General features: G+C 40.0%; 1 pseudogene; it reads left to right on the forward strand.

The window, feature by feature from the left end:
* Positions 1 to 4,544: 4,544 nt before the first annotated feature.
* Positions 4,545 to 5,580, forward strand: LOC100962068 (annotated as a pseudogene).
* Positions 5,581 to 10,125: the final 4,545 nt, after the last annotated feature.

Here is a 10,125-nt window from a genome sequence, read left to right on the forward strand (position 1 = left end):
AACCATATGTTCTCACTAGTAAGTGGGAACTAAGCAATGGGTACACACAGGCACAAAGACATTGGAAAACCAAGGATAAAGGATATTAGAAACCAAGAAGGGGGAAACTGTAAGAGAGTTAGGAATAAAACTTACCTGTTGGGTACCATGTTCACTATTCTGGTGATGGACCCACTGAAAGCTCTGACTTAAGCATTACATAAGGTATCCATTTCACAAAAACATTTGTGCCACTTTATTATTTTGAGATAAAAAATTACAAAATAAAGTGAAGAAACAAGCAAATTAATGTAAATAAACACAATGAGAGTACTAAATGGAGAAAATATTTCCAAATTTTAATTTCCTGAGAGTTCAAATTAGCACCAAAAAAGTCACAAACACAAAAGGTTACTTATAACATCAGTTAAACCAATTTATTGGATTTATAATCATAAAAGAGATTTGAATGGTTGCCTATCTTACTTTTTCATCAATTCTCCCTACCCCAGGGCAGCCCCAGCATCAGAGTATGTCATGTTTATCAGACACAGATTGCTCAACACCAGTCTCTGCCTCAAATGTGACATAGGTCAGCATTTCTTAGCCAGTATAGTTACTCTCAGGTTTCAGAAGAGGGTAGCTCTAAAGGGAACTCATGGGAAATTGTACTCCTGCCCCAGTCGAAGCCACAGCATAGAGCCACTGTCAAATTCTGAGCACCCTCTCCAGAATGTGTAAGCCAGAGTGGAGAAGGACAGGCTTCCCATGACTTTTCCATGACATGGTCCCCCAGGTCCTTGACCTCGGTGTCATGAAGCCTGATACACCCTATGGCACCTGATCTTCCTGTCTACTGAAGCTGAAGAGGGAGCCAAAGCTTGGGGCACAGATCATTCACTAATGACTTGGGTTGAAGTCAGTAGAAAAAGAAAGATACAAAATTTAGCACTTTAGTCAGACCTGGAGAAAAATAAAAGATTAAGAAGGGACATCTCAGCTGAACTCTGGAGAACACTTCCGTTCAGCAATTCTGGTACAAACATCTTACAGACCTGAGAAAAAGAATTGGGTATGGTGGCATAAATGTGGCATCATGACCCCTTGACCAGTGGTGGTGTTTGGCTTCTCCCCTCTCCTAAGAGCAATGGTTCTAATGTGACACACAGCACATTCTGTTCCGTTCTCAACCAAAGTACAGCAACTCTGCTTCTTTCTTTCTCAGTCAATACATCATCTCTAAGGCAAATGATTGGGAATAAAATTATTTAGGAATAATCTCGAGATTTCTTTTTAAAAGAAAAGTGATTGTGCGGGAAGCAAGTCACTCACAAACTTCAGAGCTTGATTATAGTTAACTTGCTTGCAACACACCTTCTAAGCATCAATGTTTTGTAACATAAAGATGAGAACCCCTAGTAAGTGAATAAATATATTTACAAACATAAGTTTTCTATACATTTAATTATATTTATTTAAACAAATACTTCGTGTGCCCCTACTATCATACTGTATCAAAGGAGAAATGTAACCCTGTGCTTTTTTCCGGAAAATTATTGCTACTGTCCTGCTTGTCAAAAAGACTAGGAGTAATACTTATCATTATATTGTATATTATTTATCATGAACATATTTTCCACTTATATTATATTCCTTATGTAATTCAGTTACCCTTCTGACTTTTAAGTGGGTAATCTAAGCCATGGACAGTGTAGAGCCATTTTAACTATGGTTTTATTATTACTATTTTAGAAATAAATATACACAAATTATATTAAGCCTCTACTATTACATAAATATAATGAAAATATGTATTAAACCCTATACTATGCTTTTTAAAGGATGGATTACCCTGATGCTGAATTTTTCTTAATTGTGATGATAAAAAAACTATTTACCACTGACTCTCACCGAAAGCCTTGAATTTCTGGCTTTGCATGTGGAACCTATGCTCCCCACCCTCGAGCAGAAAGGATACTCTCTTTGGCTAAACTGGCTGTTGACCTCCATGCATTGCCATTCCAGTGGCTGCCTAGAGCATACTCACTCCTAATGTAGGAGCCAAAATCCTCTTTGATCACTCCATGATTCATTCTTCTAGGATGGCCACTTACAAAGGCCCATGGACTATCCTTTTGCATCTATCTAATCTCTCTCTAAGCAGCAGTTCCGGGACTTCTCAAAATATAGACCTAACTTAAAAGCAACAGCCTGAATATATATTCTAGAAATGAGGAGTAATTAATTCTCTCTTGGATACATTAAGGTCATGGCAATCATCTTTTTCCAGTATGCAATGTGGAGATCAACTATCTATCCCCTTTGGGACATTTGTCAGTGAAGTTCCAGACTTGCTTTGTTGTTAGAAATCGTGGTGGCTAAAATCTGAAAGACTGTCTTCTCTCCCCATTAATGAGAAAGGGTATGCATGGGTATGGGATTATTTGGTTGGATTTTATAATGCATAAGGGGATTTTCTCCACTTTTTCTGGGGGCCATGGCCATGGGCTTTGGACCCAGACTCTTCATGCTGCGTGCTGGACCAATTTGACATGGACATGGTGTCACAGTACTAACAGCATAGGTACTGTCTCAGCTTTAAGTCACTCCTAGTTAGGGCTGCTCCCCTGCATGCAAAACTTCCTTCCTTCCCCACTAGCACCCCTTATACCTTCATGTCCCCTGATTTCTGGTCCTGTTGTTGCTCATCACCTGGTGATGACACTGTTTGCTGTGGAGTTCCATAGGAGAAAAAATGCAGAGCCACACATCAAAGATAGGGCACAGGAGGAGAGGAGGTATAGGTTTGAAAATTGATGCAACATACTACATCAAAATTGAGATAAGAACTTTAGTAATAGACAGTGTCAAGAGTTAAGTCTGTACAGCTCAAAAATTCTCTTAATGTCTTATACTTTTCTATATGTGAAGGAGAAGCAAAATGGTGCTTATTAAATGTCTTGGTATTATTAGCTATCAGGAAATACAAATCAATACAATGAGATACCACTTTACCCTCGAGGATGGCTGTCATGAAAAAGACGGATCCCAAGTGTTTATGAGGATGTGGACAAAATGGAAACCTTATTCAATGATGGTAGTGATGTAAAATTGTGCAGCCATCTGGAAAACAATCTGTCAGTGCTTAAAAAGATTAAGAACAAAGCAACTTTATGACCCAGCAATTCTACTCCTAGGTACATACTCAAGAGAAATGAAAATATAAGTCCACTAAAATCTTATATGCAAATGTTCTTAGCAGCATTTTATATATTCACAATAGCCAAAAAGTAGAAACAACTAAACTTCTATTAACTGATGAATAGATAGCTAAAATGTTGAACACCCAACAATAGAATATTATATGGCATAAAAAAGAATGAAGTACTGATGCGTGTTGCAACATGGGTGAAGCTTAAAAACAGAAAGAAGCTAGACACAAAAAAATGACACATTGGCTGCCAGGCCAGGGAAGGAGACAGAAACCCAGGTGATCTCCTTTATCCCAAGGTCACTGCTATTGTCGTGGGCCACTGCAGAACCAAGGGATGCTTGAACCATGAACTCCACATCTGCAAGCTGGCCCCAGAGCTACCTGCCTAGCTGCTCCCATGGAGGAGGCATACCCCACCTGCAGGCTGGACAACAGCAGAATTGCCATTGACCTGCATGAGTGTGCTGTCAGTGCTTGAATCTGGGGCCTGAGGAAAAGCCTGTGGGCCCCATTTCTAGGACTTGATCACCTCATTCTGGGGCATGGAAGGAAGATTTGTGAAATAATCTTGAGTAGGGAGAGAGTTCTTATGGGCAGAACCAAGTGAAGAGTAAGGTGTTGGGTTTGGGTTGCACTGCATGTGTGGGGATCCCCCCCCCCACACACACACAGGAGCAGTTGGGTAGCCATGCTTTTGGTCCTTGGCCAGGAGGCTCACAACTTGTGCCAGCTCTGCTGCTTGAGCACAGTCACCTTTTGATTGGCCTGGATGGTTTGGCCTGCTGTCAGTGACCAGGTACTAGAGGTCAGGAAGTGGGAGCTCAATGAACCCCACTTCCACTTGCTGGACTGTGGATTCCAGACTGCCCTTTCTCCATGAGTACCCCTCTCCCCAGAAGTTTCCCCCAGAAGCTTGGGAATAAACCCCAAACCTCACTGGGATGGTGTTTGTGCCTGCCTTTGGGGAGCCTAGACACATGCTTGCTTGATCCAGCCCCACCCAGCTTTGTCCCCTCTATCTGTCTCAGAGGTGGGGGACCACAAGAGAGGACCCCTGGAAATTCAAAGGCCCTGCCCAATGTCTGAGATTTCTGAATATTTCTTCTGATTGACCAAGACCAAGCACAGGTCCCACAAACATCACTGTAGCTGGCTCTCTCCTGAAAAAGCCACCTACTCTCAGGGAGGTCAAATTGTACAGTACATTACAGCATTTGTGGATTGGATTGCACGGGGTTGGCTGACTCTTACCAACAAGTGCCACCTCTTGGCCCAGAGACTAAACTGGACATCCCAGTGTTAGTCACACTATTAGAAGTGCATAGGGCAGAGGCAACACAGGAGGAGGAAGATGGCGGCCACCTTGGTAGCTGCTGACGGACAGGGACTGGCACCAGCCTGGGGGCTGGAGGCCATCGCTCCAGACTGGTAAAACCAGGAAGTCTCCACAGGGACTACTACCATGGTGGTTCAATTTGATGGGGACGTGGAATTGGGGGCGGACTCTAGAACCACCACTGGGTCTTACATCGCCAATCGAGTGACTGACAAGCTGACTCCTATTCACGATTGTATTTTCTGCTGCCGCTCAGGCTCAGCAGCTGATGCCCAAGCAGTAGCTGATGCTGTCACTTATCAGCTTGGTTTCCACAGCATCGAACGGAATGAGCCTCCATTGGCACACATAGCAGCCAGCCTCTTTATTGTTATTTATTTATTTATTTATTTTTTGAGACAGAGCCTCAAGCTGTCACCCTGGGTAGAGTGCTCTGGCATCACAGCTCACAGCAACCTCCAATTCCTGGGCTCAAGCGATTCTCTTGCCTCTGCCTCCCTAGTAGCTGGGATTACAGGCGCCCGTCACACGCCCGGCTATTTTTTGGTTGCAGCCGTCATTGTTGTTTGGCGGCCTGGGCTAGATTTGAACCCACCAGCTCAGGTGTATGTGGCTGGGGCCTCAGCCGCTTGGGCCACAGGCGCAGAGCCCTTTAAAGAAATGTGTTACCGATATCTGGAAGACCTGATGGTGGGAATTATCATTGCTGGCTAGGACCCTCAAGAAGGAGGGCAGGTGTATTCAGGGCCCATGGGGGGTATGATGGTAAGACAGTCCTTTGCCATTGAAAGCTCTGGGAGCTCCTATATCTATGGCTATGTCGATGCTACCTACCGGAAAGGCATGACTAAGGAAGAATGTCTGGAATTCACTGCCAATGCTCTAGCTTTGGTCATGGAGCGAGATGGCTCCAGTGGAGGGGTGATCTGTCTGGCAGCTATTGCAGAGTCAGGGGTAGAACGGCAGGTACTTTTAGGAGACCAGATACCCAAATTCACCCTTGCCACTTTACCACCCCCTTGAATCCTAGGACTCTAGAATGCAATATGAGATACCCCATACTAACATAAAATGTATTAAAGTTTGTCAAAGAGGAAAAAAAAAAAGAAGAAGTGCACAGGGCTGGGAAAAGAGAGAAGACTCCAGAGACCTCCATCTCCACTTTTCAGCAGGAGGCAGAGAACTTGCCCCATACTAAAGGTGACAAATAACTAGCATTTGAGAAAATCACCACACCAACGTATCTATAACGAAGAAAATCATTCAGATCCTTGCCCCCCTAAAATTACCCCTAAGCAAAACCAAAAGACCTTACCCAACATGTACCCACAGTCACACCCTTTAGAGTATGACTAACATTCAACTAAATAAAAGTAATTTCAAAATAAGAAATGACAGCTTCATGGTGGTGCCCATAGCTCAGTGGGTAGGGCGCTGGCCACAGACACTGGGGCTGGTGGGTTTGAACCTAGCCTGGGCCTCCTAAAACAATAATGACAACTGCAACAACAACCAAAAAATAGCTGGACATTGTGGTGGGCACCTGTAGTCCCAGCTACTTGGGAGGGTGAGGCAAGAGAATTGCTTAAACCCAAGAGTTTGAAGTTGTTGTGAGCTGTGACACCATAGCACTCTACCCAGGGCAACAGCTTGAGACTCTGTCTCAATAAATAAATAAATAAATAAGATTTAAAAAAAAAAGAAAGAAAGAAATGACAGCTTCATTGGTGAGAAGGAATCAGCATGAGAACTCTGGCAGTATGAAAAAATAGAGTATAAATAACCTACTGCTCCAGAGAATCATGACAGTTCTCTAACTATAGATTCCAACCAAAACAAAAATACTAACATAACAGATAGACAGATAAAGAATTTGAAATATACACTTTAAGGAAGCTGAATTAGATCCATCAGGAAATGGAAAACCAGTTCAAATAAATTAGAAAAATAATTTAGGACATGAATAAAAAATTACAAGAGATGAACTTATTTTTTAAAAAAAAAATGGAACAGAACTTTTAGAAAATGAAAAAGTTATTTATGAAAATACAAAACACAAAGGAAAGTTTTAAGAATAGATTAGAACAAGCAGAAGAAAGAATTTCAGAGTTTAAAGATAAGTCATTTGAATTAGCCCAGTTAGTTAAAAAAAAAAAAGAAAAAATGAAAGAGAAAAAGAAATAAATAAAGTCCTCAAAAAAATATGGGATTATATGGAATGCCCAAACATAAGAATCACAGGTATTCCTAGAGAGAATAAGCAAAAGCAGGAATCTTGGAAAACCTATTTGAAGGAATATGGGAAGAAAATTTCCCTGGTCTTGCTACAGATTTTGACGTTTGGACTCAAGAATTTCAATAAATTCGTAGGAGATTCATTGCAAAGAGGACATCAGCAAGGCACATAGTCATCAAGCTGGCCAAAGTCAATGTGACTCAGAAAATCCTACAAGAAATGAGAAGAAAGTCTCACATAACTTACAAAGGAAAATCCATCAGACTTCTTAGCAGGAACCATACAAGTCAGAGGGATCATGGCTCCATTTTTAATCTTCTTAAACAGAATAACTGTGAGTCAAGAATATTGTACCCTGAGAAACTCAGTTTCACAAAGAATAAATAATGTCTTTCCTAGACAAGCAAATGCTAAAGGAATTTGTCACCACAAGAAGTCCTCAAAGGAGTTCTAAACATCAAAAGAAATAATCGATACTCATCAGTATGAGAACACTTGAAAGTAAAATACAACTTTTATAAAACACTAACACAATGGAGAATAAAAAACAACTAAGTAGCAACCACCACAGTGACTGGAATAGTGAGTCTGTAGCATGTTATCCTTCATGAAGGGGTTCCTAATAGTAGGTATGATCCAATAAAATTTTCAGGAGCAATGGGGAGCTATTTTCCTAGGACTCAGAATATTGCTCATTAGCATAAAAACAACTGTAAATAAAATGCAACTATATCCCCTGGAATAGCATGAAATTCTCATTGCTGACCCTCAATAATGGGAAAAGGGGTAAGAAACATGACTCTCAGAATGAGCAAACTCTGTATATTTGGAAAAGATGGAAAAGATTAAGCAAGAAGAAACACAACTGAAAATTATCAAATTATGAAGGGTAGATAAGGTAATCACAGACTCAATATTTGTGGCCTAGGGTAAAAAAGATAATCACAGACTCATTTAGTATTTGTGGCATACAGAAATGCTTTTTTTTTTTTTGCAGTTTTGGCCAGGGATGGGTTTGAACCCACCACCTCCAGCATATGGGGCTGGCGCCCTACTCTTTGAGCCACAGGTGCCACCCCATATAGAAATTCTTTAAAGAAGACAAGCTAAACATTCTTAAGAAAATGTAGGCTTAGAGAATCATCAAATAACAGAGTCATATCTTCCTCTACAGAATATTTTTTACTCAACATTATATACACTTATTACCCCAATAAAGCAAATCTTAAAGGAAACATAGGTAGACAGAATGAAAAAGAGTTGACAAATTGATGAAAGTTTGAACCCTAAATGTTTCCTTGCAATAACCAGGGTACACTAAGTAAGGTAGAAAAAAAGTAGAACAAAAGGAAAGTTTGGTATAATAGTACCTCTGAGTTGTGTACCAGGGGATAAAGATAAGGTCCCATCAAGATAGAAAAAGCATCAAAGAAGAAAAATAGTGTACCAAAACCACACTTCTACAATTTTACACACAGCTGATTATTCATATATAAAAAGCAGAGCATAAGAATCCCCAGATCCTGGGGGAGGAGGTGAAGCAGATCCCTTAAGAAACTGCCCACCAATTCAACACAATAGTACTCAAAATCAGCCTCAATTCTCAGTTTTCAAAGGTTTTTGGAGACTACAATCCTTTCTTTGAAATATTGGGAACACCTGATTCTTCTAAAGGGATGACTTTTTGAAACATCCCAAGGTTATTTGAAATAAATTGTTTTTGGAACAAATTCAGTGAAGCACATGAGCAACAAAGTGGGGTTCTGAGACTTGTGTTGTTCTGTGACTAGGACGGCAGCTTGAAGGGAAGCATAGCCAGAGCTGGCTTCTCCTTCTGGCCTACCAATTGAGATTGTGGTCCTCTTCCTCCAGACCATCTCCCTCCCACGGTGATCCAACTGCTGGGTGGATGTTCTTGGAGAGGGTGGGTGTTTCATGATTCCCTTCATTGGAGTGAATAATTGAAAGTGGAGAGTGATGTGTTAGTGCTTCTTTGAAGGATGTAATTAGGTAATATCATGCAAGAAGGGAACTGTCATAAAGCTAATAAAATGCAAATGAGAAGGAACTACAGCACTGCTCATCTGCATCATCTCATTTGCAGAATTTAAGATGAAACAATAAGGATGAACCAAGAAATTATATACATTCATCAGAATTGCTAGAGAGTCCTGACCTCTGGTTATCAATCAAAGGGGAACATCCACTACAAGAAATTTGTCTTTCCTGTATTTTGAAATAGGAAGAATACAAAGTGGTATCCTGAATGGATTGAAGGTAATATTTTGGTTATATCAATTGTTCTAAAACTTTCCTAACTCATGAGCTGTTTGGGAGCATTTAAGCATGTGGTCCACTCACATCTAACTTCTACTGCCCACAAAGATGTCAAGAAAATACTTCTATTGTCCCTTAATTCCAGGAGCAAATATATTTCAAAGTCATGGATGAATGTGTCAGTCATAACTTATCCAAATGCTTTGAAATGCATTTTTATTTCCTGTCATACTTACCTCTTTGGCTAATGAATTTTCTTTATGTGTTTCAAAAATCATCATCTCCCTGTCCTAGGACTTTGAGGTTAGTGAATAAACAAAGCTCTGTTCATCTTATCCATACTACTTATAATTACGTAGTCTTAATTAATTTTAATTAGATTTTTTTATTTCCAGACTCAAAGTCCCAATCTGACCTTAAACAAATAAACAGAAAATCCTTTTTAAAATTCCCAATGACTCCAATTATTTTGGTCTTTTCTTCTCTGGATATTTTCAAGCTACTGCTGTTTTTGAGGGATAGCAGCAAGAATTTATGTAAATCTTTTTAAGCAGAGACATCCCAGGATAATGCTTTCTTTCCAATATAGTTCTTAGCAGTTTTATTCATATTCTAGGCCTTTTTGGCTGATGGAGAATATTAGTTATTTATTCTGGGGTCAATGTGTAGTAGTAACTCTGGGTTTTTTTCTTGAGCAGAATCTGATAAGGAATTGAGTTTTTCATTTCATAGTTGTATTGTAGATCATTTTTTTCTAAATTTATTACCTTTCCCTCTTGTGCATTGTAACATTTCTTAAGACTTGCCCACTGACACAGACTCTTAAGGTTATTCTGTATTCTCTTTCTCATTGTCTGGAGAGATTTGTGTATCTAGGAGCCTGAAACTTCACTGTGCACTCCTTCCGCATCATAATTTATAAACCTATTTGGTGGAGTCTGCTCCAGGATGAATTCTTAAGTAATCTTGAGTAATTAAATGAGTAAAACCAAATTTAACAAAACCTGTATCTTGAGATGCTCTAAGAGAATCTTAACGGAAGGTCTATAATGGAATGTCATAATTGCCTGCACTGTCTGTCTA

Source organism: Otolemur garnettii, unplaced genomic scaffold, assembly GCF_000181295.1.
Source record: "Otolemur garnettii isolate 467f Iridium unplaced genomic scaffold, OtoGar3 scaffold00073, whole genome shotgun sequence".
Lineage (NCBI taxonomy): Eukaryota > Metazoa > Chordata > Mammalia > Primates > Galagidae > Otolemur > Otolemur garnettii.